At 38.0% G+C, this 12,208-nt stretch overlaps 1 long non-coding RNA gene across 1 annotated transcript; it reads left to right on the top strand.

Annotated features, from left to right (window-relative positions):
- The first annotated feature begins 1,294 nt into the window (after positions 1–1,294).
- On the top strand, positions 1,295–10,781 carry LOC139044985 (uncharacterized). The gene is made up of 3 exons (XR_011502475.1): positions 1,295–1,427; positions 1,935–2,043; positions 10,745–10,781. It is a non-coding gene; the product is annotated as an uncharacterized lncRNA (long non-coding RNA).
- The last annotated feature ends 1,427 nt before the right edge of the window (positions 10,782–12,208 follow it).

Genomic DNA, 12,208 nt, shown 5'->3' with positions numbered 1-12,208 from the left:
CATGGTACTTGGCTTCCCACAGATCTAGAGTTCAAGAAAAGGGAAACAAAACTGCTGGTTCTCTTAAGAGTTAGGCCCAGAACTGGCAAGTATCACTTCTGGCATATTCTATTTGTCACAGCAATCAGAGGCCAGCCCAGATTCAAAGGACTCCATAGCTTCCACCTTTTGATGGGGGAACAGCATACAAGCATAAGGAAGGGAGGTAGTGGGCACTTTGGAGACAAGCTGCCACAAACCATAAGACAATTTTTAGTTTACATAGTTTTGTAGATACTCATGTAGTTTTAAATAGATGATATTCTATTATTTTTATAGGTCAAAAAAATCCATGGATTAAAAAAATATGTGTTTTAACGTGTGGAGAGTCAATTTCAGACGTAAATTCAGAAGAAGCTGGAACACAGAACGTTGTATTAGACTCTGGAATAGTCTCCATAGGAAAAAAAAATAGTAGAGACCAATTGCCTGAGTCACTTTAAACTAGACTGGGAAAAAAATATGCAGTAGGGATCAGTGTTGCATTGGCACGGAGGTGCTATTGGTCTTTTTAACTCCAAATATCTATGATGTGTTGCAATATTTGTATTCTTTTGTGGCCGATAAAACTGTGTCATAAAGTTCACTGAACTGTTAACAGTGTGTGTCCATTTTGGGGATTATATCCAAGCATGTGACCTGGTCCCTGCGATGCTATTGAACTGCATAATCTATCACCCGAGGCAATTTGTTGGTGCGTTAAAGGAAGTTAAGTATGTCGCAGCTGCGAAACTCCTCTAAGCAGAACACTTCATCCTCTTCTGTGAAAAAAAGTGCAGAAATTCTTTCATCAGGCTATTTGCAAGTCCCTTGCTCCTCCATGTCAGCTGCCCTTGGCTGCAAGATAACCATAAAACATTTACTGCAAAGCCATGAAGAATCCATATGTCCATTTGATGTGTCAGGCCACCAAGAAGCCAGAGCTTGTGGGGTAGCATAAGGATATCTGAAGGTGACACATGCTGTCAGTTGATGAACAGAGATACAGAAGGGGATTCTGGCAGCCTCTATCTTGGCCTTGACAACTTGTGATGGTGACCAGGTGGGGTGTGTTATCTTAATAGTCTGGAGCTCTTGTGAATTATTTGCTGATAGATGTAAACAGCTGTTATTCTTGGTAATGGAAAGCAATTAGAAACATCTGTACTCTTGGCTATGAGTAATGCCTCCTATCCTCACTGCTCCCAAGTGCCAATTGGAAATAACTACATCATCGGGATGGTGTTGGCAATTCTACACTGCATTATGGGCTGATGATTAGTACTGAGCTGTGAAGAACAAGAGGTGAAGTGCGGAGGAAAGAGCTTTTACCTGGGATTTACAAAGCGAGAGGGAAACTTACTGCTTTATCTGTGCAACAGAAGGCGAGCACTGTGGCTTTGGAAAAGGTACATTTGCATCAATTTCGGAGCTATCTCAATATAAAAAGTTACCAGTTCCTAAGGGAAACAATGTTGATTTGTTCATTTGACAAGTCTAACATAGAGATTAAGCATGGGCTATGAAGTCGGACTACGCAAATTTGCATCCTAGCCCTGCTACTTGTGTGACTTTGGGCAAGTTGCTTAACCTCTCTTAGCTTCAGTTTCTTCATCTATAAAATGGATATAATACCTACTCTGTAGCATGGCTATGAGAATCAAATGCATTAGTTAGATGAAAAGTGCTTGGAACAGCGCACAGAGAATAACGAGTACCCAGCCGTTCTCAGCTATTGTTATTGTTATTGAACATCCACTGTGTGTTTGGCACTGGTAGGCTTGGACAGCACATTCAAGATGGCTACTCTCCTAGTGATCACAACTTAGTGTAATATTCATAAGAGTATCTAATCGAAAGCCAAGTGCACAGAAGAAACTTAACATAGTTTATTTTCCTTTTCTTTTGCTTTCCAGGGAAAAAGCTATGTGCTAGTTTCCCAAAGACTAAAAACTAGGACCTATGATGAGTCCTGGATCCTGCTGCAGGTCCTACTTGTTGATGGTTTGAAAGAAATATGAATCTGTAAGTTACCTTTGGGGTAGATTAAAGTTACTTAGAAGAATTTTGTTGCTAGATCTGTTGAGTAATTATATTCTAATACTTATTCTCACTACACAAGAGATTCCTATAGATTTCTTCTTTCTGATGCTCAAGTTACACAGTACACACACCACACACATTGCCAAGTTGAAATATAGTACCATCTATATGCCTCATCATTTGGAAAAAATAGAGACCAAGTTCTGCCCCTGTATATAGTTGTCTTAGTATATAGCTTCATGATGGAGATCGTTGAGGAAGATAAATATTTGTCATTGGGAGATGTGATCAAGAGTTTGAGGGGCTGGCCCCGTGGACGAGTGGTTAAGTTCGCGTGCTCCGCTGCAGGCGTCCCAGTGTTTCGTTGGTTCGAATCCTGGGCGCGGACATGGCACTGCTCGTCAGACCACGCTGAGGCAGCGTCCCACATGCCACAACTAGAAGAACCCACAACGAGAAATATACAACTATGTACTGGGGGGCTTTGGGGAGAAAAAGGAAAAAATAAAATCTTTAAAAAAAAAAAGAGTTTGAATGAATCCTGTCATAAGAAAGGGGAAAATCAAGGCAATTTTTTTTCCCTACAAGTTGAGTATCATTTTAGGAATGATAACCTATCTGGCGGAGACTTTGTCTTGGACTAAGACAATATTTTCACTCATTCATTTAACGAATATATAATCAGCTCCTCTTTCCTGTCATATATATGCTAGGAAAATGAATAAGAGTAAAACCTTGCAAAGTTACAATGCACGTTCACATTTTTAGGCACATTCTATTGATTTAGAATTTATATTTGATGTTTGTGTGAAAATAGTGGACTATCTTGAAATATAAGTGTGCAGTCAAAATCTAGAATTATGAAAATAGATCAGCATTCTAATTTGCTATAGACAAGGATTATAAAATTGAGATGTTTGAAAACCAATGGAAAGGAGAAGTGAAAGGATTTCAATAAAAATCAGAAAACCCTCAGAGCTAGGTGAGTTAGGACTTACAAGAATATGCTGTAAGCAACATGCTCAATTTACAGTGAGTCTGGCATTCTGGATACCAACAAATGCTTGTTAATTTAACTATGTTTAAGAATCTCACAATATAGAGGGAGGAGACTTTATTCGAATGAATACTTAATCACCTTGACAATGCGTTTGATATTTTAAAAGGATTAGAATATTTTAGTGCTTTTGTTGTTGTTGTTAAAAGTCCTTACACATCTTGCTCAATTGCTCACATGAAAGGAAGGCATGGATTCTGCTATTCCCATTTATCAGCTATAGAAACTAGACTGACAGCATGTAATCCATTTTGTAGTAATTCATTAAAACAAAAATGACTTTCGATCTTCTGCGTCCTATTTGGAAGGCTTGCTCTTTTGAATTTCTTCTTGCTTGCAAGTAGAATGCATTTAAAATGCAAAGGTTGACTAGAAAAGACAGTAAAAGTCAATGGAGACTGGTAAGTCCTCAAAAACATGTCTTCACCACCATGAAGAATGAGACAAGCATATGACATCATAAGAGTGGTTGAGAATGAACTCTCACCAGATATCTGGGAGTAACTTATTTGCAAACTTCTCTAGAAGGAATTTGGCCAGTAGAAGCTTCCCTTTCTTTTGTTTCCATTTTCCTGGACTCCCCATGACTATCTACCCTACCAACCTCAACTTGAACCACATGCAGTTAAGCAGTTCTGGGGGCTCACATGTTTTCTTTGACTTCTCTCCTCTCCAATGCCTTATTTTTGTTCCTTGTCTCCCACTTGGACTCTTGCAGTAACCCTGTTTCTTTTCTCGTCCCCTTCAGATTCATCTTCCACTCAGTTGTCAGTGACCAGCCAGTGAACATCTGATAATGCTGTATTATTTCTTAAACACGTCATATTAGTTCACGTTGCCAAAAAAAGAAGGTTCAAGTTTCCTAATTTGTCATACAATTTGTCATGCCCTTAATTACCAAGTTTCTACTTCTTCAATCCCATCTCTCACTTTCTCTGTTTTGAAATTTGTTCTTGAAACTGATTATAATCCCCCTGCATGTATGGCTTTGTCATACTGCTCTCTTTGATGACAATGCCTTGTTCATATTTCTTTGCTTGAAAAACTCCTAGATAATCCTATGGACTGTTTCTCCAGAGTTATCTCTGCCAGGAAGCCCTCTGGACTACTCAGGGCATAGTAGTGGTGTTTTCCTTGTGCTATTTCTTCAGCTTATCCCTACCATTCATATTTTCATTGTTTTTAAATTATCTGTTTGAGGTCTAGATTGTGAGATATATGAAAGCTGAAAATCACATCTTACTGGTATTTGCATCCTTAACAGCCTCTATAGTAGGTCCTCAATAAATATTGTTTGATGATTAAAATACCAATGATGATTATTATAACAGTAATGTATATTGGTTACTTACTTTGTCTAGGCACTGAACTAAGTGTTTTTCGTGAATTCTCTCACTTAATTTTCCTAGCAAATCTAGGGGATACATACTACATTTATTCTCATTTACCAATTGAGAAACTGAGGCTTAGAGTGAATATGAAACTGGCTTTAGGTCACACAGTTAGTGAGTGGTAGAGCCAGGGTTTTAACACACGTCTAATTGGCTCTCTGAACTGAACTAAATTTTGCCTATATTCTGGGTTCTCTAGTTAGCCCTGCAGTTTGCTTGGTATGTAACCTGGGGAGTATGATTCCTCCAATGCTATTTCCTCTTCTAGAAAGGAGAACAATAATGTCTTCTCTCTGTACACAAAATGGTTGTTATGTCTCAATTAGCTCAATGTCCCTAATCCTTTCCCACTCGTGAACAGGGCTAGAGGGACCCTATAAACTGCTCCCTGCATCTCAGTTCTAAGATCTTACAAAACGCCTCCTGGCTTCACCTTTCCGTTGCCTACTCCATTTGGACTTGATGCTACAAACTGTCCTGGTAGTTGCTGAGCCTACTGAGCCATAGGATGCTCTTTTGTATTTCTCATCCATTCACTCTTTTAACAAATATGTATCAAGTACTTACTATGTTCCAGACACTGTTATAGAGACTTGGGGTACATCAGGGAACAAAGGGCAAAATATCTGATCTTGATGAGTATATATTATAGTGGGAATGACAGACAATAAAAACAAACATAAAAACTGACTTAATTATATAGTAGACTAGAAAGTGAAGCTGTGGGTATTTCAACTCCAGGTCATCACTTTGCTACGATGGCCAAACTTGGTTCTGAGAACCCAGTGCTGACCAGAGTTTCTGAGCCTCCATGTGTGCCTAAGAGAGTATTTTGGATAAAGGACATGATCAAATAAGTTAATAAATGTGAAATGTATTGAAACCTGTTTTATATCTGATTATCTTAGAATCACATTGCCTTGCAAGGTTTTAGCTAGCAAGCTGTTAGAGGAGATAACCCAGGACTTCTCAGGTAATAAGAAATACCCCCGGCCTTCCTGCCTAAATCAAGTCCCTGGCGCCCTTGGTGGGGAATGGGGGTCCAGTGGCAGAAGAGAACAAACATAAAAGATATGTTCTGAGAGATATGTCCATTTCCTCTCAGACAACCAGTGCCAGGAAACGTTCATGGACCTTTTTCAACCAGGGATATAAGAGAAATTCTAAAGGTACAATAGTTCTGCTCCACAAGGAGCCCACAACTGAGCGTTTTCTTGGGAATTTAGAACATTTACATAAAAATAGAAGAATTTCAATGAAAGAAGGCAATGCTAAGTGCCAAATGTCAGGTGTAAATAACTTCTGTAGAAGTTCCCAGAAAGAAGTGATGATTGAAATTTCAGGCAACTTGTAGAGGCTCCAGGGAGACAGTTAGGCTCGAACTGGACCTTAAAAAGAGGCTAGTGTGTAGGAAGTAAAATGCAGTTAGGGAAAGAAAGCTAGGAGAACGGGCAACTGAGATAGGGGTGAAAGAATCCTGGACTTGGGGTTGAATTTGTTTTTGAGTTTCAACTCTTCTGCCTACTAACTACCAGACACTGGGCAAACCTCTTAACATTTCTGAACCTTGGCTTCATACTCTTGCTTTCACAGTGCAATTGTGAGGAATATATGGGATCATGGCATGTAAAAATTAACTAGTTTAAAGAATTAATTATACAAATATAGGCTATTACTTTTATAATGGGTGTCAATAGTTTTTGCTTTTCCAGCATGCATTTTTCCCTTTCCTTATAAGAACACTCCAATTTTGTTTTAGGAGTTATCCTTCTTTCTCTAGAAACCATGCCTTCTCCTAGCTAAGGGGTGGGTGTGCAGCCCAGGCTGGGTTCATATATATGCTATTTCCCTGGGATTTGACTCTTGAGAAGAAGAGTGACACAAGGATGAAAAGTTGTTAACACTGACTCTCTCTGGTATTAGGACCCCAAGATACTGTCTTCAGGTCCTATAACTTAGGATTTACTGTAGTTCTTATCCTTTCTGCCTTTCTGAATTTTTGTTTTTGTGTTTTTTTGTTTACTTCCAGCTTTTCCTTGGATTCGATAAGATGTCCCATATCCTTCTGATAACTTTATTTTCTCTGTTAAGTTTTCCAGAGTCAGTTTCTGTTTCTTGTAACTGGAGAATCCTGACTAATAAAGGGCCTTTAGGGGACACTGAAGAATTTGAAGGCAAAGGAGGTATCTTTCATTTTTGTATGTATCTAGCAATAGTACTGGCTCTAATACATGCACTTAGTAAATGTTGGCTGAAATAAAACATGTGTGCATGGACTGGACTGAGTAGAAGTGTTCCTATGATATAAGGAAGAAAGGTAATGTAAAGCAATTTATGGGGACTACACTCAGGAAGGCCTTGAAGGACAAATCAAATTCTTGATTATTTGGCAAATGAGAGACCTTGAAAGCTTTTTATCCTGAGTTGCAAAGTGTGATGGGTAAGGGGTGATGTAGGAAGAGCAGTGTTTTAAAAAGATTAATTAGACAAGCAGGGAAGAAACTAACACTCATCAGTGCCTTCCAGGCTCTGGTTCAAATGCTTCCCATGAATTACCGTGGGAAATTCACCAATTCCTCACAAAAGTCTATGAGATGAGTACCATAATTATTCCCATTATATAGATGAGAAAACAGAGACACAAACTGGCCAAATAATTTACCCAAGGTCAAACAGCTAGAAAGTGGTAGAGCTAGGATTGAAAACCCAGGTAGTCTGACTGAATAACCTATGCTTTAACCATTAGGCTGTTCTGCCTCCATAGTATAGCTATGCAGACGGGGAGAAGAAAGACTTTTCAAGGAGGCAGTAAAGAATGTGAGTCATAAGGATCTAGGCTAGAGTGGTAGCTGCAGGAATAAGGAGGACTAGATAAATAAATAAATAGCATAAAGTAAGATTGTCAGGTCTTGGCCTCACTGGATGTGGGCTGATTTTGGGGAAGAATGGAAAGGCCACTAATTAATTAATTAGTAATTTATCCATTAATTCCATAAAGATTTATTGAGCATCTACCAAATGTCATGCACTATTCCACATGCTAGGGATGCCATGGTGAACAAGGCAGACAAGTTCTTTGTTGTCATGTAATACACATTCTACTAGGAAGGAACTGACCATAAACAAATAAACAAACAAAAAATATCAGGTAGCAATAAGTGCTATCATGAAAATAAAAGAGTAAATTGATAGAGAGGGATTAGGGATTAGGATTACATACACTGAATGCTCCAGAAAGGCCTCTCTGAGGAACTGACACATAACAGAGATCAGAATGATGGGAAGGAACCAATCATCTAAAGATATGGAGGCAAGTGTCTCAGCAGAAGCACCAGCAAGTACAAAAGCCCAGAGGAAAGAACGGGAGGGTCATGCTTGAGGAACCCAAGTAAGGCAAGTGTGTGTGGGGCGTGGTGGGCAAAGAGCATAGAGAGGTGAAGACAGAGCAGTAAACAGAGCCCACTTTGTACAGGGCTCTGGATGCCAGGGTTAGGGGTTTTAATTTGGGAAGTTTAAATAGAGCAGGTACGTGATATAAATTCTGTCTTAAAGAAGGTCACTCTGGCTAACGTGTGACAAAGGAATTGTAGTATAACAAGAGCAGAAGCCAAGCAATATGTTAGGAGACAATAGTAGCTGTCCAGTTTGTAGCTATAGAGGTGGAGTTCATGGGTTCAGGAGATATTTGGGAAGTAGAATTAATAAGATTTGCTGATGGATTAGATATAGGATGGAGAGGAAAGGAAAAGATTTCTAAATATTTGCTTGAGCAACTAGGTAGATTGTGGTGCTATATAGTGATATGTTAAAAAACAAGGTGGAGACACTTTTTCAGGTCTTGGAAATTTTGTTTGGGCCATGTTAATGAGATGAATATTAGAAATTCAAATGGAAATATCTAGAGGTCAGTTGGATCTAAAAGTCAATTTGTGGTAAAGTTCAAGGCTAGAGAAATAAATCGCTGGAATCACTGGAAATATGGATATTCTTTAAAGTCATGGTACTGAATGAAATCACCTAAAGAAAAGGTGTAAAGAAGGGAAAGAGCCCCAACTCCAAACTCTGAGGCTTTCCAATATTGAGGTCTCCCAGAGAATAAGAAGCCAGCAAAGGAATGGGTAGTAGTGACAAGGGAAAAACCAGCAGAGTGAAGTATCTTAGAGCCAAAGACAGAGAGACTTTCCAGGAGGACAGAATGGTCCAGTGCTGCTGAGAAATCTATGAAGATGAGAACAGAAATGTTCACTGTTGATTGTGAAAACATGTAAATCACTGGTGATCTTTTTCTGTGTGTGTGTGAGGAAGATTGGCCCTGAGCTAACATCTGTGCCAATCTTCCTCTATTTTGTATGTGGGACACCACCACAGCATGGCTTAATGAGTGGTGCGTAGGTCCACACCTGGGATCCGAACCTGTTAACCCCAGGCTGCCAAAGCAGAGCACACAAACTTAACCACTATGCCACCTAGGCCTGGGGCCAGCCTGTCATTGGTGATCTTAATGTGCAATTTCAGTGGATGGTGGGGCAGAGGGCCTACTGGAATAGGATGAGGAGGAAATGGGAGGTGATGTAATAGATGCAGAGATTACAGACAACTTTGTAAAGAAATTTTACTGTGAAGGGGATAATGCAACGGGGTAGCAGAGAGTAGAATGTTAAGGAGATTTTTTTTAATGCACAGAACTAAAGGTTCTTTGTCTGTTAATGAGAATGATCCAATGGAGAGGGGAAAGTCGATAATGTAGTATGAAGACAATCTTATTTGCGGGAGGAAATTTTTTGAGGATCCAGGGGCTGATATGTGTAGGGTGCAGTAGAGACTTGACTTTTGATAGGAAGGGCCTGTCTTTCATTAAAATAGACAGGAAGGCAGAAATTAAAGTTAGACATTCAGGTAAATTGATAGATTTAGTATTGGGACGATAAGGGAGTTTCTGTCTCATTGCTTCTCTCTTAATCAGAAAAGCTGAGGCAAGACTTCAAGTCTGGGTGACTGGGAAAATGAGGAAACAAATCCCAAAGAAATAGAAAATTACCATGTGTGTATGGAGACTTCACAGGATATATAGAGATGAGCAGAGGACTTAAAACAGCCCTATAGATAGTCACTTCACCTGTCTGTGATAAGCAGTGGCCTTACTGGCTATCCATATCTTTCAAATGGTGGAAGTTGGGGAGGGGATACATAGTTTTGCAAATTCCTAAAAGGTATATTTAATGTAAGGACTAGAAAATTGTTTATAATGGTATATTTCATTTCTTGGTGGAACCAGACAAGCATATAAGTAAATTTTTAATCCCCGATTATGTTCATTGGAATTGTATTTTTTACTTACCTGTGTGTTCCATTAACTGCCACAGAGCCTAGCGCCCTTAACAAATATTTGTTGAATGAATGAATGAATGAAGTGATTTGAAGAACTTGGAAGTAAGGAATTACATTTTTCCAAGAAGGTGGGGTCGTACATGAAAGAAACAAAGGTTTCATAGATGTAATGCTTTGTCTCTAAGTTTAAAAACAAGAGTTCAGTTGAGAGGGAGCAGAGCTAAGGTAGAAGCTCTTAGGAAATTGAACTAGACTTTTATCTAGCTCTGGAAATTACTAATCAGAGTAATTTAAAAGGCTCCAGAGAAGGTTTTGACCCTAGGTTACAATTCCATGTCCCTTTCCTGACAGTAGTATCCCACCAAAGTCAATACTAAACCATAGCTCTTGAGTAGTGGAAAGTAATATGAATTACTATAAAGAGGCCTTGTTAACGAAGTGTCTTTCTATTTCGTTCCTAAATAGGATTCTGAGTGTCACAGAGTATCTTTTTCTGTGGGGTGGCATAAATTTTGATATCTCTTTCTCTCAATCAAGTCTAATTGAAGAGTATCATGTTTATGATGTGAAAAAATATCTACAAATAATCACCATAGGTAACAACAGTGTAGTTGTTGTATTTTCTTGAAGAATCGTGAATGACTTTAAGAATGTGCAAATTGAATATTAAACTATTGGTTAGGAGGTAGGTGACCAGTTTAGTAAATTCTTTGAAAGAGTGTTTGTCGATGTTTTAGTAGGGTGCATTTAAAATCGGTTGGATGTTACACTGATAGCTTTTGCAGCATTGGGCAGAACCAGTAGATGGTGGTCTTAAGTTGCAAGTTGCTTTTACAGTAGCACCTGTCAGCATGTGAAATAACTCCTGCTCTCCACAAAATGTCAAAATTCACTTTCCATTCATCAGATGCTGTAAATTGGAAGAAGATGGCACAAGAGAGCATTCTGAGGTGACATGTTAACTGTTGTTTATTTTTCCAAAAGCATAATTTTCTTTAAAAAAACAGAAAATTCATTACGCAGCCCTCTAAAATCATGCAATGCTTCTATCAGAATATGATATAAATGGCTTTATCCATTGTTTATCTTTTCTTCAAGAATGAGAGATTTTTAATTTCTTAATTAGAATGCTGTCTGTTAGAATTCTGAAAAACCAAGACGAACTCTAAGCTGCAATACCTAAATAAGATATCCACCTAACACTCTCTATTGTTAAATGCACTTTAGAGATTCAATTGCAAGAGTATTACAATACCTTGTAATTATGCAGACTGACTAGAATTAAAGACTTTGGAAATTAATTTTGAGTTGAAATATTAAATTAAGTAGAATGTTTTATCATAATGGCATAATTTAAAACTAACTAAAAATAGCATTAATAATAATCATGATCACTCTCCTTTCATTAAAAGAAGAGATTTAGCACTAAATTATAAAATGATCAAATTTATGGTGCACAAGTTAGTAAAGATTTTGTAGTAGTGTAAATCATGCTACATGATTTCTGTCCAGTGACTATAGCAAATTAGTCACTATAGTAAATTTTAGAGGATGTTAATAATACAAACACTTCAGTGTTGGAAGCTTTGGTAGAATGACACTGCATGCATCCTTGGGCATTCAAATATTCCATTTTTTTTCTCCCAGCAGTGTATTATATAACTGCCATGGGTAGTAGCAGGGATGGACAAATACACTTTGAACAAAAGAAAAGGGTAAGTCTTTTATTTTTGTAAGCCAACAATTTATGAGAAGTGATTTCTGCTTCCAAACATTAACCTTTGGCCTCCTTCTATCAACAGTCTTCTGATTTTAATCTGAAATTCTACTGTCTGTGTTCTAAGCAGAACATACGTTGCTCATTTTCTTTAGTAATTCTCAGATCAACTCAATTTAACTCTACAAACCAAAAAAGGCAAGAAATGATTTGCTTTTAAACTTATTTAAAATTATCCTATATATCTATGTATATGCACATGAATTTTTTTCATAATTGAATAACTTGTACCAATAAATCAGTTGTGAAATTAGTAAGTAACCTAAAATAGAAAGCAAATACACCGGCCTCTTGAGTGATGAGGGTGGGGTTGGTGATAGGTGAAGGGGGCTTTGCTTTGTTTACTTTATATGTTCTTAAGGAAAATTTTTGTAGATGTTCTAAAGAATACATATGCTATAGATTTGTCTGTGTTTAATACCTTTGAATGTTTCCTTCCTTTTAGCCATGGATATGGTCTTTAGTACCTGATCCATATTTTAGAAAGTTATCATATCTGAGAATCTCAAAAGTCATGAGATATTGCAACTGATTGGTACATGCTGTGACTCACTCAAATCACTCTTTAGAACTTTATTTCTGGCCTAAGTCTAT

Source organism: Equus asinus, chromosome 3, assembly GCF_041296235.1.
Source record: "Equus asinus isolate D_3611 breed Donkey chromosome 3, EquAss-T2T_v2, whole genome shotgun sequence".
NCBI lineage: Eukaryota > Metazoa > Chordata > Mammalia > Perissodactyla > Equidae > Equus > Equus asinus.
Note: the sequence above shows the minus strand (reverse complement) of the source record. Positions and strands in the feature narration are given on the sequence as shown.